The 21,702-nt window shown below is 46.9% G+C and overlaps 1 long non-coding RNA gene across 1 annotated transcript; it reads right to left on the bottom strand.

Annotated features, from left to right (window-relative positions):
* Positions 1-2,921: 2,921 nt before the first annotated feature.
* Positions 2,922-19,917, bottom strand: LOC119976088. The gene is made up of 2 exons (XR_005462867.1): positions 19,832-19,917; positions 2,922-3,313 (listed from the first exon to the last, which is right to left on the bottom strand). It is a non-coding gene; the product is annotated as an uncharacterized LOC119976088 (long non-coding RNA).
* Between the last annotated feature and the right edge of the window lie 1,785 nt (positions 19,918-21,702).

A 21,702-nucleotide genomic window follows, 5' to 3' on the forward strand; every position in this document is an offset into this window, starting at 1 on the left:
TCACCCGAAGTGCCCAGGGTAGAGTACTTAATGAGTACTTTCTATCATTGTTTATTAAGGAAATTATGCTGAAAACATTCGGTAGAAGCAGGAATGGCAGAGGTAATAGATGAGTGAAAGATTTATGGGCAGGATGCATTGGAAAGGCTGGCTATATGATAAAAGCAAATTACACCTGATGCTGAAAATCTCTCCATTCACCTGAGGAAGGAGCAGTGCTCTGAAAACTCAGGATCTACTGTTAAAGTATTTGTCAAAAGCTTTTAATATCTCAACAAAGCTGGTTGAAGATTCTTCAATGCACTGCATTAGGATTACTTCATCACCTAGTTCGCCAAACAAGTATAAAAACATATTAATCTGGACTTCTTCTGATTTCCTACTTAGACCTGATGTACTTGGGTAATTTAACATGTTTCTTCTCCAGGTTGCATTGGATTTGACCCTTGCATGAATCCAGTCTGGTAAGGTAGATTTGTGAGCCATCGTCATTTAAAAATGATCTTGTGTATAGTTCGAAATGCTGTTCAGAAATCCAAGATGTCCCCTCATTTCAATGAGGTTCCCCATGCCTGCCAGTTTTGGTGGTTTCCCGCAGAAATTATGTTTGTGATTTCTGTGTTTTAAATTGTCAGCAATGACTACCTGGATTGATCTTTCTCAGTGTTCCCCACAGTAACTAAGTATTTTAGGGTTGTGAAACCGTAGGTTCTTGGATTTTTTTTGGATCTTCCAACTGCTGATTCTTTTTTATTCAGTACTGCATATTATTCTTCGATCTGAGGAAGCTTGGCTGATGTCACGGATCGGAGATAGATATAGGAAAGATGCCAGAGGTAGGTTCTTTACTCAGAGAGTAGCAAGGGCATGGAATGCCCTGCCTGCAACAGTAGTGGACTTGCCATCATTAAGGGCATTTAAATGGTCATTGGATAAACATATGGATGATAAGGGAATAGTGTAGATGGACTTTAAAGTGGTATCACAGGTCGGCGCAACATCGAGGGCCGAATGTTACTGCGCTGTAATGTTCTATGTTCTATCTGCCTAGTTGCAGCAATAAACAAATTTAACAAGGCATAACAGCATGTAATTTTCCACGTGACAGCATTATCCAGCATTCAAAAGGCGACTTCCGCGGTATTGAGATTAGCAGGCATTTAGACAAATCAGGTGTACATCACACTATTAGTAGAAACAGCTTACCTAGATGAAGGAGAGGTCAGTGAAGACATTCACGTGTTAATTTCTGGAGGATAGGAATTTGAAGGAGGCAGACAGCCAAAAACGCAGAATGCAGAATCAAAGTACAATTGTCAGCCCCCTCAGAAGCAGACAGGCCAGTTTGGATCCAACAGTCTGGAAGGCCAGGTTACATGTAACAGCCTGAGAAATGAGACCACAACCTCCAGCCAGGAAGCTAGTTTTACATCTAAGTCTTAGAGCCAAGGCAGTGCAGAAACCTTCATAAAAGCCATTTAAATATATTCACTGGACCAAGAAGAGACATTTCCCAGACTTGATTATCATCCCTGAATTGTGTGGTAACTATAAGCTGGATTCGACTTTTAGATTTATTTAATTTCAATGTTGTTTGGGGAAAGGGGAAGTCTTAAGGAGTTCAGAATTGTTAGATATATTTTGGAACAAGGGGTACATTTTACATAGACTGTGGTGTGTTTTAAGACAGCAACTCTGACTGCTGCTGACTGAAAAGTTTTATTTTTGCCTTCAGCTTCCAATCTTGCTTCGGAGCTTCTCTCTGGCAAACTCCTCTCTGTGCTTTCTCCTCTGGTGCCTGAGCAAGGTCAGAATGCTGCTCTTTTCAATCTTCCAAGTTTTAAATTGCTTCTCCAGCTTCTGAGGTGGCATTGGTTCCTTCCATTCCCCGTGAAGCATTTGCACTTGTACCCAGGCCCAGTTACGTTTTGGGTCCTCCAACTGGGCGATTCCAAATTCACCCTGCTGTTCCCTTACCTCCAGTTCTGGCAGTTCAATCTGTGGTCGGCTATATCCTTCCTCCTCCCTATTTGTCCCATCTTCCAGGGGCCCCTCAGCCGTGGGGGGAACCGCCCTCTGCCTCTCCCAAATCATTGTTGGCCTTCTGTGCTTCGCCGGTTATATAAGGAGAAATGATACCAGCCCACTGTGTTTTAGTCCAGGTTTTCCAGTTAGCAGTTCTCTCAAAGATTCTCAAGTATGCCTCCACATCATCTGTGTGTCTGTCATCTTCTGTAACCTGACATCCCCAGACAAGCCAGGTGGAGTTTGTGGAGATGGGTTGGAGAGCATTCCGATGAGTCCCTGGAGCTCCACCCAGAGCTGCTCTTCACCCCGTCTTTGCTCTTCCAAAGCAACTGGTTGGCAGTGTCTTGTATCTGAGTTCATAGAATCATAGAATTTACAGTGCAGAAGAAGGCCATTCAGCCCATCGAGTCTGCACTAGTCCTTGGAAAGAATACCCTACTTAAGCTCACACCTCCACCCTATCCCCATAAACCCAATAACCCGATCTAAACTTTTTGGACACTAAGGGGCAATTTTGCATGTCCAATCCAACTAACCTGCACAACTTTGGACTGTGGGAGGAAACCGGAGCACCTGTAGGAAACCAACGCAGACATGGGGAGGAAGTGCAAACTCCGCACAGACAGGCACCCGAGGCCGGAATTGAACCCGGGTCCCTGGAGCTGTGAGGCAGCAATGCTAACCAGTGTATCACCACTCCGCTTATTGTTGTACCATGATTACCTGCTGATGAGTCAGCATTGTCTGGGCGAGCTGCTGGATAAGAGCATCCTTGTTTCTTTGGTTTCTGTTACCAACCCACAACCTATGCCCACATTCTCCACCATTGCAAGGGGTTGGGTGACGATATAGGTAGGGTTTAGAGACACAAAGTAAGCAACCAGAAGACCAAGTCAAATCAATAAACAATTTATTATTGGACACAAGTGAAGACACGTAGCCAAGTTCATGGTCATACGAAAGCGCTCAAGTTACGAAGAGCGGTTCTCATACAGTCCGTAGTCAGGTTTCAAAGCAGGCTTGTAACACATAAAGCACACAGCAAGTAATTTCTCACAGGAATCAAACATCCTCCTCGCTTCCACCTAATACCCTTCCACATTTTATTATTGCTCGGTGAACTACTTATATTCCATCCGTATAAGTTTGCAGCTGAACCTCATCTCCAAGATTGACACACACTTGTGGGTTGGGCATCGCCAGTACCTTCTGGGATCACAGACGGCCATCTTCTGTAAGGCCTGTCTGTACTCAGCAGCCATGTTGAGTGAAGGACGGATGTGATCTAGAAAGTAATAATAATGTAGAGGAGTGAGCATTGTAAATATCGCCCCACCAGTACCTAACCCCTTGTGACATCACATCTGTCTAGTCCTGGTGGAATATTATAGGTTTTCTATGAGATTCCCCAGTCATTCTTCTGAACACCAGCGAATATAATCCTAACTGACTCAATCTCTCCTCATATGTCAGTCCCGCCATCCCAGGAATCAACCTGGTAAACCTTTGCTGCACAGTCCCTCTATAGCAGGAACACCCTCCCTCAGATAAGGAGGCAAAAACTGCACAAACTATTCCAGCCGTGGTCTGACCAAAGCCCTGTATAACTGCAGCAAGACATCCCTGCTCCTGGGTGACACGGTGGTGCAGTGGTTAGTGATGGAACCATCAATTCAGCGAACACGTGTAGTTGGATCTGAACAGAGGCTTTAATACACTTACAATAGAGCCAGCCTATTTGTCGTTGAACTTCAGGTGAAATGGCAGGCTGGCTCTAAGGCACTGATCTTTATACATCGGTCCCAGGGGGAGGAGTCCTGGGCGGAGCCAAGGGAGGAGCCCAGTGCAAACTCTCGCGTACTCCCAGAGCGACTCCCCCTGGTGGTCGGTTAGTGCAACTACACTTACAATGGGTAGATAACGAACATATATACATGGAGTGATATTGGCAACTATATATAGTGTGAATCACATTCACCACAGTTAGCACTGCTGCCTCACGGCACCAAGGACCCGGGTTCGATACTGGGCCCAGGTCACTGTCCATGTGGAGTTTGCGCATGCTACCCGTGTCTGTGTGGGTCTCATCCCCACAACCCAAAGATGTGCTGCGTGGGTGGATTGGCCACGCTAAATTGCCCCTTAATTGGAAAAAAAGTAATTGGGTACTCTAAATTTGTAAAAAAAAGATATTCCTACTTGTTTACTCGAATCCTCCTGCTATGAAGGATTGGTACATATCAGGTTCCTTCACATAATGCACATGATGAAAGTGAGATGCTGTACGTTGCAAGTATGTGAGGTGATGTTCAAGTGGCTGGAGTGTGAAAGGAGAAACGAGTTATCAGAAGACTTCCTTGTTTTGCAGTTGCAATTGTGAGAACAGAAAGCTGTTAATACCTGTTGTGAAGACAGCAAACAAAAGCTGAGTGTTGGGAATGAATAAAAAAGGTGTCGCAGTGTTCCTTCTGATTTTTGGTTCAGAAATGCATAATAGGCGTAGGAGTGGGCCATATGGTTCCTCTAGCCTGATCTCCCATTCAATAGCACCATGGTTGATCTTTTACATCAACTTCACTTTCCCACCCTATCACTACACAATACTCCTTGATTGCTTTATTTCCCTAAAATCTAAGTCTCGAATGTACTCATCAGCTGCAGTCCACAGTCATCTAAGCGCAGAGAATTACAAAGTGCGGATTGAAAGAAATCCTGCTCATCTCCGTGTTAAACGGTTGACCCCTTTATCCTGACAAAATGGCATCAAGTTCTGGAATCTTCAGTCATGGGAAACAGTCTCTCAGAATTTACAATGTCAAGCCTCTAAGAATTGTATATATCTCAATGAGATTACCTCTCATACTATTCGGTTTTTGAGACTAAAGGCCTATTCTGCTCAATCCAAATAATCAACCCAGTAAACCTTCTTTGCACCCCCGGCAAGGTAAGAATATAGAAGAGAACAAAGAAATGTAGAAAATAGGAACAGGAGTAGGCCATTCGGCCCATCGAGTCTGCACCACTATTCATTACGATCATGGCTGATCAACCAACTCAGCAATATGTTCCCACTTTCCCCCCATATCCTTTGCTCTCTTTAGACACAAGAGCTATATGTAACTCCTTGAAAACATACAATTTGGCTTCAACTATTTTCTGTTGCAGTGAATTCCACAGGCTCACCACTCTCTGGGTGAAGACATTTCTCCTCATCTCTGTCCTAAATGACCTACCCAGTATCCTTCAGACTTTGACCACTGATTCTGGACTCCCCCACCATCGGGAACATCCCTCCTGCACCCCTGTCTAATCCTGTTAGAATTTTCTAGGTTTCTATGAGATACCCTCTCAGTCTTCTGAACTCCAGTGAATATAATTATAACTAACTTAATCTCTATGGCAGTCCCCCCATCCCAGGAATCAGCCTGGTAAACATTTGCTGCACTCCCCTTATGGTGACATACTCGGTTCTGAAATATACAGCAATAAATCGCCCGTGTACAAGCATACCCTATGTTCCATCCCCCCTCACACTACCCCCTTCCACAGTCCCAAACTCCTTAAAGCGATGGCCAATGGCTCTATTGCTAATGCAAATAGCAGGTGGGATATAGGACAATCCTGCCGGTGCTGAGCAAATTACCCTAAACTCATATTATTTGTGCAGGCACGTGCCATCGGTTCCCTATACAGTAACTGTACCCACTTCGTAAACCTCAGCCCAATCCCAAATCTCTCTCGGACCACCATCAAGTATCCCTGCTCTACCCCGATCAAACGCTTTTTCTGCATCTAGCGCCACCACCATCTCCGTCTCCCTTCCCTCGGCCAGTGTCATGATCACATTTAATAATCTTCTGACATTTGAGAATAGCTGCCTTCCTTTCACACACCCTGTCATCTTCGGGAGGCACCCCTCCAGCCTAGTCGCCAGCACCTTCGCCGGTATCTTGGCATCCACATTCAATAAAGATATGGGCCTAGACGACCCACACTATCGGGTCCTTGTCCTTCTTTAATAACAGGGAGATTGAAATCTGTCCCGAAGTTTGTGGTAGAACCACCTCCCTATCGTCTCCTCAAACATCCCCACCATCAGTTGCGCTAACTTGTCTTTGAACTTCTTATAATACTCCATTGGGAATCCATCCGGCCCAGCCGCCTTCCCTGATTGCATCTTCCCAATTGTCTCCTTTACCTTCTGTTCCCCCACCGACCCCTCCCGCCTAGCCCTATGCGTCTCCCCCAACGTTGGGTACTCCATTCCGTCCAGGAACTCCCTCATCCCTCGTTCCTCTCCCAGTGGCTCCGACCTATACAGCTTCTCGTAAAACTCCTCAAAAACTATATTGACCTCCGGAGCCACCAATTTCCCTGACCTATTCCGCACCTGGACTATCTCCCTCACCTCCGCCTCCCTCTGAAGCTGGCCTGCTAGCATATTTCTCTCTTCTCCCCATGTTCATAAACTGCTCCCCTCGCCCGCCTCAGTTGGCTCACAGCCTTTCCCGTCGACAACCTGTCAAATTTAGCCTGAAGCTCCTTCCTCTTGTCCAGAAGGGTCGGATCTGCATCTCCCGCATACCTCCTGTCCACCTCCAACATCGCCTCTACCAGCCTTTGATGCTCCTCCCTCTTTATCCAACTTGGCCTTAAATGATATCACCTACCCCCTCACTAGCCTTCAGGGCCTCCCATATCACCTGCGATACTTCCCTTTACAGTTAAATCCTACAGACTCCTCAATCACCTTCCTGATCTTATCACAAAAGCTTTGGTCCCCCAATAACCCCGCATCCATTCTCCATCCCAGCCTCTGGGCTAGCCCCCCTCTCCAGGATCCCATCCACCCAATACAGCGCATGGTCCGAGATCGCTATCACCGAGTACGCCGATCCCCTAACTCCAGCCAGTAACACCTTCCCTACCACAAAATAGTCTATCCTCGAACATGGCTGTGACCTGTCCATCCTCGGTCCTTGCACCATATTCCAATACCCTCCTACTATTAGCTCATGTGTGTCCAAGTCTAGGATGGTTTCAGCACCCTCTTAGCAAACCCTGCCTCGTCCCAGTTGGTGCCATATAGTCGCCAGTGCCACCAACCTCCCCTCCAATGCCCCTGTTACAATCATAAAGCTACCCCCTGGTCCGCTACCATCTTCTCCATCTGAAACTTCACCCTCGGCCTACCAACACCGCTACTCCCTGAGCCCGACTATCGGACACGGAATGGAATACCTGGCTCATCTAGTCCTTCACTCGGTCCTTCACCCTAGGGTAGGTCTCCTGCAACATCACTATATCGGCCTCTTAAGACTTTAGGTGCGTAAACACCCTCAACCTCGTCACCGGCCCCCCCAGACTTCTCACGTTCCACGCTACTATTCTGACCAGGAGTCTCTCACCCCCTGCCCCTCCTATCTGCCATCATCATAACTCCAGTCCCTGTCCACTGGACCTGGCCAGTCCCGTCCCTTTGTTGCCACCAAATCCCCTCCGTCCTCCTCCCAGAAACCCCCATCCACTTCCTCTCGAAAACACCTCTCCTAGTATCGATTCCATCCGCCCTACTTTCACACCCCCCAGGCTCATTGAGACCTGTTCAACCAGGTTCCAGTGACAGCAGCTCCTCCCCCCACCACACTCCCATTCATTAGCCAACCTACGCTTGCTATTGTGGAGGCCCCTGCCCAGGCCTCTCTCCTCCCAATCGCCTCCCCCATGCCCAGACCCAGAGAAAATTCCCATCAGATAAACATCTAAACAAGCCCAGTGCAAACACACAAATCCTAGAAAACCACCATTGCAAATAATCCCAACTCCTACCCTTCCCAAACAGGCAACATAACACCCTTAAACTACTAATTAAAAACAAGAAACAAAACCATATCTTCCACCACATTACCCTTGGTCCAAGACCAGACGCCAGTCCCATTTCTCATTTCTGCCCCAGTCCTTCAACCTTCACAAAAGCCTCCGCCGCCTCCACCGTCTTGAAATAAAAATCCTTTGACTTGTAGGTCACCCTCAACTTCGCTGGATACACCATGCCGAACCTTCGCTTAACCAAAGACCGCCTGCCTTCTCGCCAGCTCCATGGTTAAGTCCTGGTATATACGTATATCAGCTCCTGCCCATTGCCCTTCCTACTTCTGTTTTGCCCAACTCAGGACCTTCTCTTCACATGGTACCTATGAAAACAAACTATTACGGTTAATTTGTCTTCGGTTTAGGCCTCAATGACCGATGAGACCTATCCAGTTCATACTGGGAGAGATCATCCCCCTCTGCTAGCAACTTCGCCATCATCTTGGCAAAGTACTCAGTCAGCCTCGGGCCGTCCACCCCTTCGGGCAGACCCACAATTCTTAGGTTCTGCCGCCTAGACTTGTTCTCCACCTTCGCTCTCAGTCCTTTGTTGGCCTCCACCACCCTTCACAGCTCCTCACCCATCGAAGTGAGCTGGTCTCAATGTTGTGACAAAGCCTCCTCCACCCCCTTCAGCATCTATCCTTGCTCCTGCACTTCGGCCAATGTCTTTGGCACCTCCACCTTCACTAGCATCACCTCGGCCATCTTCGCAGCCCCACCCAGCGACCCAGCCTCCACCACCTTTCCTGCCGCCGGTTTGACCATTCACTCAACGATGAACCTTCACTTGGACCCTTCTTCCCAACAACTTTCTTTAGACAGCCCCCTCCTTCATTATGTCTTCTTGCACCTGCTCATCCAAATATTGCCCCTGGGATCGGGCATTAGATTCCAAAAAACCGAGCCTCAAGCAGGAGCCACCCAACGTGTGACTTCCACCTACTTGCCGCCACTGGAAGTCACATTTTAAAACATTTTAAGGTACCCCACTCTTATTTTCTCCAAATAAGGGGCAATTTAGCATGGAAAATCAACGTATCCTGCACATCTTTGGGTTGTGGGGGTGAGACCCATGCAGACATGGGGGGCAATGTGCAAACTCCAGACAGATAGAGACCCGGAGCCGGAATCAAACCTGGGTCCTTGGCACCGTGAGACAGCAGTGCTAACCACTGCATGCAAACATTTGACATTACACAAATATGAAAATAGTTCTCCAGAGTCAGAGAGGTTCTTCATCAGGAGTTATGACTTAATGTACTATTTATTTCGCGAATGATAAATTTCAAAGTCAAGCAGTTTCCTCCAGCAGGGATTGAGAGTCTGGGAGATCTATTTATTGATGGGAGCTTTCCATGTTTAGAGGATTTAGAGGAGGAGTTTGAATTGCCGGGAGGGAATGTGTTTCGATATCTGCAGATAAGGGATTTTGTGCAAAGGCAGGTTACGACCTTTCCGCTTCTACCGCCACAGGGGATACAGGACAAGGTAGTTTCTAAAATGGGGGTAGGGGAGGGGATGGTTTCGCATATCTATAAAGAACTCATGGAGTGTCTGCGTGGGTTTCACCCCCACAACCCAAAAATGTGCAGAGTAGGTGGATTGGCCACGCTAAATTGCCCCTTAATTGGAAAAAATAATTGGGTACTCTAAATTTATTTTTAAAAAGAACTCATGGAGTGGGAGGAAACTCAGATAGATGAGCTAAAGCGTAAATGGGTAGATGAGCTGGGAGGGGAGATAGAGGCGGGTCTGTGGGAGGATGCTTTGAGCAGAGTCAACACGTCCTCATCATGTGCCAGGCTCAGCCTGATACAATTCAAGGTGGTTCATCGGGCACACATGATGGTGGCATGGATGAGCAAGTTTTTTGGGATAGAGGACAAGTGTGTGAGTTGTGCGGGAGGGCCAGCAAACCATGTCCATTTGTTTTGGGCATGCCCGAAGCTTAGGAGATAATGGCAGGGATTTGCGGATGTCATGTCCATGGTACTAAAAACAAGGGTGGCGCCGAGTCCAGAGTTTCAGAGTGTTGAAAGATCCAGGAGTCCAGGGGGCGAAAGAGGCTGACGTTTTGGCCTTTGCCTCCTTGGTAGCCCGGAGACCGATCTTATTAGCGTGAAGGACTGGAAGCCGCCAAAATCAGGGGTTTGGGTTAGCGACATGGCTGGAGACTTGAGAAAATTAAGTTCGCCCTGAGGTGGCAGCCGTTTATCGACTTCCTCGGAGAAAACTAAACTGTCAGCAGATTCAATAAGAGGGGGGGAGGGGGAGGTGGTTAGGGGGTGGGGGGAGTTAGATTATTTTGTGTTTAGAGTAGGTGGGAACAATTTTTTTAGAACAGTACAGCACAGAACAGGCCCTTCAGCCCTCGATGTTGTGCCGAGCAATGATCACCCTACTCAAACTCACGTATCTACCCTATACCCGTAACCCAACAACTCCCCCTTAACCTTACTTTTTAGGACACTACGGGCAATTTAGCATGGCCAATCCACCTAACCCCGCACATCTTTGGACTGTGGGAGGAAACCGGAGCACCCGGAGGAAACCCACGCACACACGGGGAGGACGTGCAGACTCCGCACAGACAGTGACCCAGCCGGGAACCGAACCTGGGACCCTGGAGCTGTGAAGCATTGATGCTAACCACTATGCTACCATGCTGCCCCCAAACAATGGTGGATGTATTTGTATTGTTTATTGTTATAAAATCATAAATGCCTGAATAAAATGTTTTTTTTTAATAAAGCAGTTTCTTCCATTCCTTCTGTGTTGAGTATGGATAGGCCTCCGCTGAGTCTGTGGGTTGGACATTCTTCTATGATGTGGTGCATAGATTGCTGTCTCCCACAGGCACATAGGGCGCTGGCACCAATGCTCCACTAATGGAAGTTGGGCAAGCAGGGCCCATGGCAGGTCCTGAACTTCTTAAGGGTTGACCAATCTTTCCTTGAAAGGTTCAAACCAGGTAACTCTTGGATTGGATTTGAGACCAGGTACTTGTTTGTCATGCCCAATCATTCCCATTCATTCGTTCAGGTGGAATTAGTGTTGAATTCCTAGGTAGGAGGGTTTTTCCAGATCGACCTTCTTGATGGGAGTTGTACCTTGGATGGGCTGAATAGGTCAGCATGAAGTGGCAGGTGGGGGGGTCATTGCAAACTTTTCCTATCATTTTGTGGGTTGTTGCAAGTTAGTGATAAGTGAAGGACTGATGTTTGCCAGGACAGGGAGCCAAGGGCGTGGTGTCCCAATAATGATACGCAATGGATCAGTATTCACGTCGTGCCCCACACCAGTACCCAGGCTTGCCTGGGGAAGCTAATGATCCTACCAGCAGGCTAAATTCCAAAGGAAGCTTCATGAGAAGAATCCACAAAAGGAATCCTAGTCAAAATCCCAAAGCCAAAAGTATACCATTAAAACCTAGTTATTACTCATTAACAAGGCATAACCTTTGCAAGGGATGTTAACAGTGATATTATAGTGTTCTTTTAAGTTTGGTGATTTCTAATTGATTGCAACCTGTGGAGACGTCACACCCATTGGAGAAGCACGGAATCACTGACAGCAATTTCTAGATTTCAATATTCAACTGTGCAGCTGATCTTTGAAATGCCTACTTCTTCCACATCTCTCCAAACCTGTTCAGATATAAGCCTTTACTACCTTCTTTCCATTCACTGGAAAGAGAATAAGCCTTTTCCCCCTCATCAGTGAGGTCTGTAGGGAGGTGTCAGAGAACTTGCTGCTTGCTTTTGGCCCATTTCTCACAATCACCTCTTTTGGGTAGTACAACAGAAATATTCGATGAGTGAATGCAACCTCCCTTTAAGGCCTTTAAGGCCTGACTGAAATCCTACCCTAGGACTGTGTACTACATAATACATTTACTGTTGAAGTGAAATTTGCAAGGGCGGCATGTGCCGCAGTGGTTAGCACTGGACTGCGGCACTGTGGACCCGGGTTTGAATCCCGGCCCTGGGTCACTGTCCGTGTGGAGTTTGCACATTCTCCCCGTGTCTGCGTGGGTTTCACCCCCACAACCCAAAGATGTGCAGGTTAGTTGGATTGGCCATGCTAAATTGCCCCTTAATTGGAGAAAAAATAATTGGGTACTCTAAATTAATTCTTTTTTAAGTGAAATCTGCAACAGTCACTGTATTCAAAGAGTTAATATCAAACTGCTTGGGTAATTTCCCACCTCTAGAGGAGGATTATTTTGTTTGCAATCAATTTGGCTTTTTGTCAAAAGTATTTTGCTGGATATTTTTCTACCAGCGAGAGACCTAGCAAAAATTGATTTTTCAATGTGTACGTTCTTCCTGTGTTTGCGTGGGTTTTGCCCTCACAACCCAAAGATGTGCAGGCTAGATGGATTGGTCATGCTAATTTGCCCCTTAATTGGAAAAAATTAATTAGGTACTCTAAATTTATTTTTAAAATTTCAAAGACAGGCCGAGTTTCTTGTATGTAGTATTTGAGAGATAAAGAGTGTTTTGAAAATCTGCCGCAAAGTGAGCAACGCCACTGCAGTCATCTGCAAATTGTGCCTCATGTATGTCAATGGTGGTCAGTTTAGTTTCAGCATGGAGGCAACTAAGGTTAAAGAGTTTTCTGTTGAGGAGTTTGTTAATACTCATACCAGAGGGCATTTGGTATTTGAAGAAATGAATAGCCACTCTCACATATATTGCTGATAGTATACAGCTATCACGCAGCCTTGCATGACCCTGACCCAGATTTTGACAACTTTTTCAGATCTCCCGCTCAAGATAGCTGGAGTCATATCATCATGAAACAATTGCAGAAGTGTGAAGATCCAAATCTTTGGTGCATAATTCACAGAGCCTTGCAATTTACTGAGTCAAATGGTTTGGTCTGGTTGATGCAATGAAGAGTTCCTGATGTTGTTCTCAACATTTTTCATGGATTTTCCTGGCAACTAAGACCATGTCCTTCTTACAGGTTCTCAATAATAATAATAATAATCTTTATTGTCACACCACATTAACACTTCAATGAAGTTACTGTGAAAAACCCCTAGCCGCCACATTCCGGCGCTTGTTCGGAAACACAGAGGGAGAATTCAGAATGTCCAAATTACCAAATAGCATGTCGTTTGGGACTTGTGGGAGGAAACCGGAGCACCTAGAAGAAACCCACGTAGACACAGGGAGAACATGCAGATTCTGCACAGTGACCCAAGCTGGGAATCGAACCTGGGACCCTGGCGCTGTGAAGCTATAATGCTAACCACGATACTACCATGCTGCCCACGGTTCTTCTGGGAATTCTTTTTTTTATAAATTTAGAGGATCCAATTTTTTTTCCCAATTAAGGAGCAATTGGCCAATTCACCTGCCCTGCGTATCTTTTTGGGTTGTGGGTGTGAGACCACGCAGACAAGGGGAGAATGTGCAAACTCCACAAGGACAGTGACCCGGGGCCGGGATCAAACCCGGATCCTCAGCACCATGAGGCAGCAGTTCTAACCACTGTGCCACTGTGCTGCTCACTTCTGGGAATTCTAAAACCACACTGTATGTCTGGGTGGATTTCGTCAGTCAAAGGAAGTGGGCATATCAGGAGAATGTGTGTCAGAATTTTCCCTGCTATGGACAAGAGGGAAATACCTCAATAGATTCCACAGCATGATTTAGCTTCCTTCTTCAATATAGTTGCAATTGTCTCATTCCTGAGGTCAGGGGAGGTAGTTCTTTTTCAAAATCCAGAGGATGAGAGAATGGAATCTTGATATGAGCAAAGCCTTACCAGCTTTGCAGACCTCAGCAGGAATGCCATTAAGGACACGGCTTTGTTGTTTTTCAACTGTTTGATGGCTGACTGCAGCTCTCCCATTAATGTTGGTTCACTCATGGATTCTACTATCATTGAGCATGAGCCCAGAAACTTGCTTTTGAAATCCGCAATTTGTCAGTAAAAATGCTTCCCTGCCCCACTGATGGAACCAATCCCCATTTTTAACATTGTTCCTATGCGGAAATTGGTTCCAACTTAGGACATTTCGACACAAGACATGGTTTACAGGAACCAATTGTGTCATAGGCCTGAGGACTGCCTGTACCACATAACTAATTTGTGTGCTAAGCGGAATATCCTTTTGGCTCGATGACAGCACCCTGTTAGTGGACAAGCACCCCCCTTGTTGCTACTTCATAGGAGCAGCATGAAAGAACTAGCTTCACCTGTTGCTCAGATGTTTGACACTGAGGTAGTTCTGAGGTAAACTGGACACATTTCAGAGATGAAAGTGGCGGCCTTAGGCCCATTCATGAGTTTGCACAATGTGGTAAACACCACTAGTAACACATTGCATGTATTACGGTACTGCCCCTGTATTACAGGTACCACAGTAAATCACAGTCTGCTGGCTCCTCCCAGCAGGCAGCGTATAAATGTGTATGCTCTCCTGCGCTGCTCCCATTCTGGTTCTAGCTACAGGAGGCACAACAACTTGTGCAATAAAGCCTCGATTGGTTCACCATTCTCGTCTCATGGCAATTGACGGTACATCAATTTATTGCACAAGATTTTAAAAGATGGACTTCCGAATCAATCCTGATTGCCTGCAACTGAGCCCTCACGCAGCCAATGCCACATCCGCCTTCGAGCAGTGGCTAGCCTGCTTTGAAGGCTACCTCAGAGCAGCCACTGAAGAATTCTTGGACCCACAGAAGCTCCACGTCCTCTACTCAAGGGTGAGCCATCAAATTTCTCCCCTCATCCGGGATGCGCCTACCTTCACAGAAGCGATGACGCTACGAAAGGGACACTACATTAAGTTGGTGAATCAAGTGTACGCAAGGCACCTCCTGGCCACGAAACGGCAATTCCCGGGGGAAACTCTGGATGATTTCTTGCGGGCTCGACAGATTCTCGGTAGGAGCTGTGACTGCCAGGCAGTTTCGGCAGTCCAACACACCGAACTACTAATCAGAGACGCTTATGTCACGGGCATTAAGTACGTTCGCCAGTGGCTATTGGAAGGGGGTACGCTCGATCTTGCAGAGACTGTGCAGCTTGCCAATTCCCTGGAAGTGGCCTCCCGCAATCTGGAGGCCTACACCTCCGACTGCGTGGCACCCTTGTGGGCATCGTGGGCCCCACCAGCTGCCGACTCGAGTACACCGCAAGCCTGCGCCGCACGGCAGTCAGCCAACTCCGAGGGCCCAAATGTTATTTTTGTGGCCAGAGCAAACATCCCAGGCGGCGCTGCCCGGCGCGGAGTGCGACCTGCAACGGGTGTGGGAAGAAGAGCCACTTTGTTTCCGTTTGCCAGGCCCGGTCGGTCGCCACTCTTTCCAGGCCCGGCATTGCTACGCCCCCACTTGTGATCCAGGGGCACTGCCCACCACAAGCCACGTGCGGCCCGTTATGCGAGCCCCACGGGTGCCGCCATCTTTGGCGCCATTTTGGACCGCCCCTCAGGACCTCTGCTCGTCGGGCCATTCACTTCCCAGACTCCTAAAGGACCCTCTTATGGACTGATGGAGTTCTCAGCAGCATTGCTGATTCAGCTGCAAAATGGAGCCATCTTGTTCATGCCCAGAACACTTGACGTCAGCGTATGGGGCGCGTGCCTTGATTTCTGCGATTTAAAAACAATCTGCTCCTGGGTCAGCGCGCTGGCATCAGGAGGAGACGGTCTGCCCCGCTGGACTCCAGGCCTGCGCACTGCTGAGGGGGCGCGCATGCGCAAATGGCCGGCATTCTGAAAGATGGTCGTGGCCGGCATTTTTAAAAGCTGGTTGCATCATTGGGCACTAGTTCCCATGATCGGGAACGCCGCAACTCATGGCTCCATTACCCTACCAACACCTGCCCGCGATCCACCCCGTGAGTCACAACCCTGGGTTTGAAAATGACTGACTCGAGGGCACAATTTCACAGGGGAGCGGCAACAAGAAACAACAGTACTACACAAATCTTTTTTTTTTAATTTAGAGTACCCAATTAATTTTTTCCAATTAAGGGGCAATTTAGCGTGGCCAATCCACCTACCCTGCACATCTTTGGGTTGTGGGGGCAAAACCCACGCAAACACGGGGAGAATGTGCAAACTCCACATGGACAGTGACTCAGAGCCGGGATTGAACCTGGGACCTCAGCGCCGTGAGACTGCAGTGCTAACCCACTGTGCCACCCTGCTTCCCCTACACAAATCTTTGAAGGTGGCAGAATGAGATTAAAAGGTTGTTAAATAGCTGACTTGACTTTATAAAGAGAAATAGAATGGATTTTAATAGAGCCTGCTGGAGCAGGCAAGTTTGATCAGGGGCTGGAGGAATTCGGCAGAAAGGCTAAATCTTTATAGGCCCTAACTGGAATATGAAAGCACATTTCAGGAAAGAATTCCAAGAGCTTAGAGGAGTTGCAAAGGAGATTTACTAGAATGGTACAAGAGATGCTGGATTTTGGTTATGTGGATGAGACGGGGAGACAGTGGCGTAGTGGTATTGTCATTAGACTAGTAATCCAGAGACCCACCACAGCAGTCGGTGAAATTTTAATTAAATAAAATCTGGACTTAAAATTCTAATGATGACCGTGAAGTCATTGCCGATTGTCATAAGGAAAATCAATCTGGCTCATTAATACTGTCCTTCAGGGAAGGAAATCTGCCGTCCTTACCCAGTCTGGCCTACATTTGACTCCAGACCCACAAAGCAATGCAGTTGACTCTTTTTTTAAAATTTAGAGTATCCAATTCTTTTTTCCGATTAAGGGGCAATTTAGCGTGGCCAATCCACCTATCCTGAACGTCTTTCAGTTGTGGGGGTGAGACCCACACAGACACAAGGAGAATATGCAAATTCCACACGGACAATGACCCAGGGCTGGGATCGAACATGGCACCTCGGCGCCGTGAGGCAGCAGTGCTCACTACTGTGCCACTGTGCTGCCCCGATGCTGTTGACTCTTAACTGCCCCCCATCTGAAATGGCCAAGCAAGTCATTCAGTTCAAGGACAATTAAGGATGGGCAACAAATGCTGGCCCAGCCAGCGATGCCCACATCCCAAGAACGAGTAAATAAAGACACCAGGCATCTTGAGAGATGTTTATGGGACGTTTTAATAGAGGTGTTCAAACTCAAGAACGGTTTTATTCGAGTAAACAAGTACGAACTGTTTCCAGTGACACAAGGGTGAATAACCAAAGGACACAGGTTTCAGATTATTGACAAATGAACCAGAGGCGAGATGAGGAAATTGTTATTGGTGATCTGGAATTCGTGCTTGAAAAGGTGGTGGAAGTAAACTCAGTTATAACTTTCAAAGGAGAATTGGATAAACGTGAGAAAACTTTCATGAGTATGGCTGGAATCATAGTTAATACAAAGGGAGATTGTTATGGTTATTGGAAGCCAATTATCTCAGCTCTAGGAATTTGCTGTACTCAATACCCTTTCCGATGAAGGAAAGCATGCCATATGTCTTCTTGACCACTCTATCGACCTGCGCAGCCACCTTCAGGGTACAAAGGACCTGAACACCCAGATCTCTGTACATCAATTTTCCCCAGGGCTTTTTCATTTCCCGTATAGTTCGCTCTTGAATTGGATCTTCCAAAATGCATCACCTCGCATTTGCCCAAATTGAACTCCATCTGCCATTTCTCCGCCCAACTCTCCAATCTATCTATATTCTGCTGTATTCTCTGACAGTCCCCTTCACTATCTGCTACTCCACCAATCTTAGTGTCATCTGCAAACTTGCGAATCAGACCACCTATACCTTCCACCAGATCATTTATGTATATCACAAACAACAGTGGTCCCAGCATGGATCCCTGTGGAACACCACTGGAACATCACAGTTCTCCATCTTGTAGATGGTACACAGAGTTGCCACTCTTCTCCGGTGGTGGAGGGAGTGAATGTTTGTGGAAGGGGTGACAATCTAGTGGTCTGCTTTGTCCTGGATGGTGTTGAGCTTCTTGATTGTTGTTGCAGCTGCACTCATTCAGACAAGTGAGGAGTATTCCATCACAAACCTGACTTGTGCCTTGTAGGTGGTGGACAGGCTTTGGGGAATTAGAAGGTGGGTTACTCACTGCAGGAGTTCTCACCCCATATTTGCTCTTGCAGCCACAGTATTTACATAGCTAGTCCAGTTCAGTTTCTGCTCAATGGTAAGTTCCAGGATGTTGATAGTGTGAGATTCAGTGATGGTAAGACCATTGAATGTTAAGGGGTGATGGTTTGATACTGTCTTATTGGAGATCGTCATGGTCGAGCACTTGTTTAGCGCAAATGTTACTTGCCACTTTTCAGCCCAAGCTTGGATATTGTCCAGTTCTTGCTGCATTAGAAAGTGGACTGCTTCAGTGTCTGTGGAGTCACAAATGGTGCTGAACATTGTACAATCACCAGTGAATGAATGAAAATCGCTTATTGTCACGAGTAGGCTTCAATGAAGCTACTGTGAAAAGCCCCTAGTCGCCACATTCCGGCACCTGTTCAGGGAGGCTGGTATGGGAATTGAACCGTGCTACTGGCCTGCCTTGGTCTGCTTTCAAAGCCAGTGATTTAGCCCAGTGTGCTAAACCAGCCCCACATCTGATCTTATGTTGGAAGGAAGGTCATTGATGAAGCAGCTGAAGGTGGTTGGGCCTCGGACACGACCCTGAGGAACTCCTGCAGTGATTTCCTGGGACTGAGATGATTGACCTCCAACAACCACAACCATCTTCCTTTGTGCATGGTATAACTCCCAACCAGTGGAGATTTTTCCGATTGAAATGAAAATGAAAATCGCTTATTTTCAATGAAGTTACTGTGAAAAGCCCCTAGTCGCCACATTCCGGCGCCTGCCCAGGGAGGCTGGTACGGGAATCGAACCGTGCTGCTGGCCTGCTTGAAAGCCAGCGATTTAGCCCAGTGAGCTAAACCAGCCCCTATTCCCATATTCTCATTGACTCCAGTTTTGCTCGGGCTCCATGATGCCATACACGATCAAATTCTGCCTTGATGTCAAAGGCAGTCACTCTCACCTCACCTCTGGAGTTCATCTCTTTTGTCCATTTTTGAACTAAGACTGCAATGAGGTCAGAAGCTGAGTGACCCTGGCGGAACCCGAACTGAGCGTCAGTAGGCAGGTTATTGCTAAGTGTCGCTTGATGGCACTGTTGGTGATCCATTCCATCACTTTAATGATGATTGAGATAAGCTGGTAGGGCAATAATTGACCGGGTTGGATTTGTCCTGCTTTTTGTATACTGAACATACCTGGGCAATATTTCACATTGCCGGACAGATGATAGTGTTGTAGCTGTACTGGAAAAGCTTTGGTAGGGACGCGGCAAATTCTGGAGCACAAATCTTCAGGACTATTGGCTATGTGTAAAATAGTATCAAAGAGGTGGGCTACATATTCTGCAGTGAGCTGCTCACTTCCTGACTCCCCAAAGCCTGCCCATCATCTACAAGGCACAAGTCAGGAATGTGATGAAATGCTCTTCAGTTGCCTGAATGAGTTCCAACAACACTCAAGTAGCTTGATACCATTCAAGTCCATAAGACCATAAGACATAGGAATGGAAGTAAGGCCATTCGGCCCATCGAGTCCACTCCGCCATTCAATCATGGCTGATGGGCATTTCAACTCCACCTACCAGCATTCTCCCCGTAGCCCTTAATTCCTCGCGACATCAAGAATTTATCTATCTCTGCCTTGAAGCCATTTAGCGTCCCGGCCTCCACTGCACTCCGCGGCAATGAATTCCACAGGCCCACCACTCTCTGGCTGAAGAAATGTCTCCGCATTTCTGTTCTGAATTTACCCCCTCTAATTCTAAGGCTGTGCCCATGGGTCCTCGTCTCCTCGCCTAACGGAAACAGTTTCTTTGCGTCCACCCTTTCTAAGCCATGTATTATCTTGTAAGTTTCTATTAGATCTCACCTTAACCTTCTAAACTCCAATGAATACAATCCCAGGATCCTCAGCCGTTCTTCATATGTTAGACCCGCCATTCCAGGGATCATCCGTGTGAATCTCCGCTGGACACGCTCCAGTGCCAGTATGTCCTTCCTGAGATGTGGGGCCCAAAACTGGACACAGTACTCCAAATGGGGCCTAACCAAAGCCTTATAAAGGCTCAGTAGCACATCGCTGCTTTTATATTCCAACCCTCTTGAGATAAACGACAACATTGCATTCGCTTTCTTAATCACGGATTCAACCTGCATGTTTACCTTTAGGGAGTCCTCGACTAGCACTCCCAGATCCCTTTGTACTTTGGCATTATGAATTTTCTCACCGTTTAGAAAGTAATCTATGCTTGGATTCTTTTTTCCAAAGTGCAAGACCTCACATTTTCTCACGTTGAATTGCATCAGCCATTTCCTGCACCACTCTCCCAAACTGTCTAGATCCTTCTGCAGCCTCCCCACTTCCTCAGCACTACCTGCCTGACCACCTAACTTCGTATCATCGGCAAACTTCGCTAGAATGCCCCCAGTCCCTTCATCCAGATCATTAATATATATGGTGAACAGCTGCGGCCCCAACACTGAACCCTGTGGGACACCGCTGGTCACCGGCTGCCATTCCGAAAAAGAACCTTTTATCCCAACTCTCTGCCTTCTGTCAGACAGCCAATCCTCAACCCATGCCAGTAGCTCACCTCGAACACCATGGGCCCTCACCTTACTCAGCAGCCTCCTGTGTGGCACCTTATCAAAGGCCTTTTGGAAATCCAGATAGACCACATCCACTGGGTTTCCCTGGTCTAACCTACTTGTCACCTCCTCAAAGAATTCTAACAGGTTCGTCAGGCACGACCTCCCCTTACTAAATCCATGTTGACTTGTTCTAATCCGACCCTGCTCTTCCAAGAATTTAGAAATCTCATCCTTAACGATCGATTCTAGAATTTTACCAACAACCGAGGTTAGGCTAATTGGCCTATAATTTTCCATCTTTTGTCTTGATCCTTTCTTGAACAAGGGGGTTACAACAGCGATCTTCCAATCGTCCGGGACTTTCCCTGACTCCAGTGATTTTTGAAAGATCTCAACCAACGCTTCCGCTATTTCTTCAGCCACCTCCCTCAGAACTCTAGGATGTAGCCCATTGGGGCCAGGAGATTTGTCAATTTTAAGACCTTTTAGCTTTTTTAGCACCATCTCTTTTGTAATGGCAACCATACTCAACTCAGCCCCCTGACCCTTTAAGTCAAAATAGTCTACCTCATTGGCACACCATCCACCACCTTAAACATTCACTTATGGCAAAATATGGGTCCAGTATTGACCATCTACAAGCTACCTGTGTGTGCATTCTACCAAACAAAAGCAAAATACTGTGAATGTTGGAGGAAATAAAAACAGAAAATGTTGGAAATAGTCAGGAAGCATCTGTGGAGAGATAACAAAGTTAATTCTTCAGCTTGATGAGCTTGCATCAGAACCATCTAGTGCAGTGTTTTTCAAACTTTTTCTCCCAGGACCCACTTTTACTAACCGGCTGACCTTTGGGACCCACAGCAGCCAACCTTCGCGACCCACGCCAGCCGCCCTTCACTGCACATCGTTTTTACTCACTTTAAATGCAATAGGGGAGCCTGTTTGGCCCACAGTTCAAGTTTTGTAGGTTTAAAATTCTCATTTGCCAGTTTTTTCCTGCATATAACATACATGGGCTTTGCATTCTGATTTGCATTGGCACAATTAACAAAGCCATACCTCAAGAAATCATCTTTATACTGCTTTGTTCCCAATTTCACTTTTATCTTTTTTTAAACAATCCATCTTCAGTTCTGTTGCCTTGCT

This window comes from Scyliorhinus canicula, chromosome 13 (assembly GCF_902713615.1).
Source record: "Scyliorhinus canicula chromosome 13, sScyCan1.1, whole genome shotgun sequence".
In the NCBI taxonomy this organism is placed as follows: domain Eukaryota; kingdom Metazoa; phylum Chordata; class Chondrichthyes; order Carcharhiniformes; family Scyliorhinidae; genus Scyliorhinus; species Scyliorhinus canicula.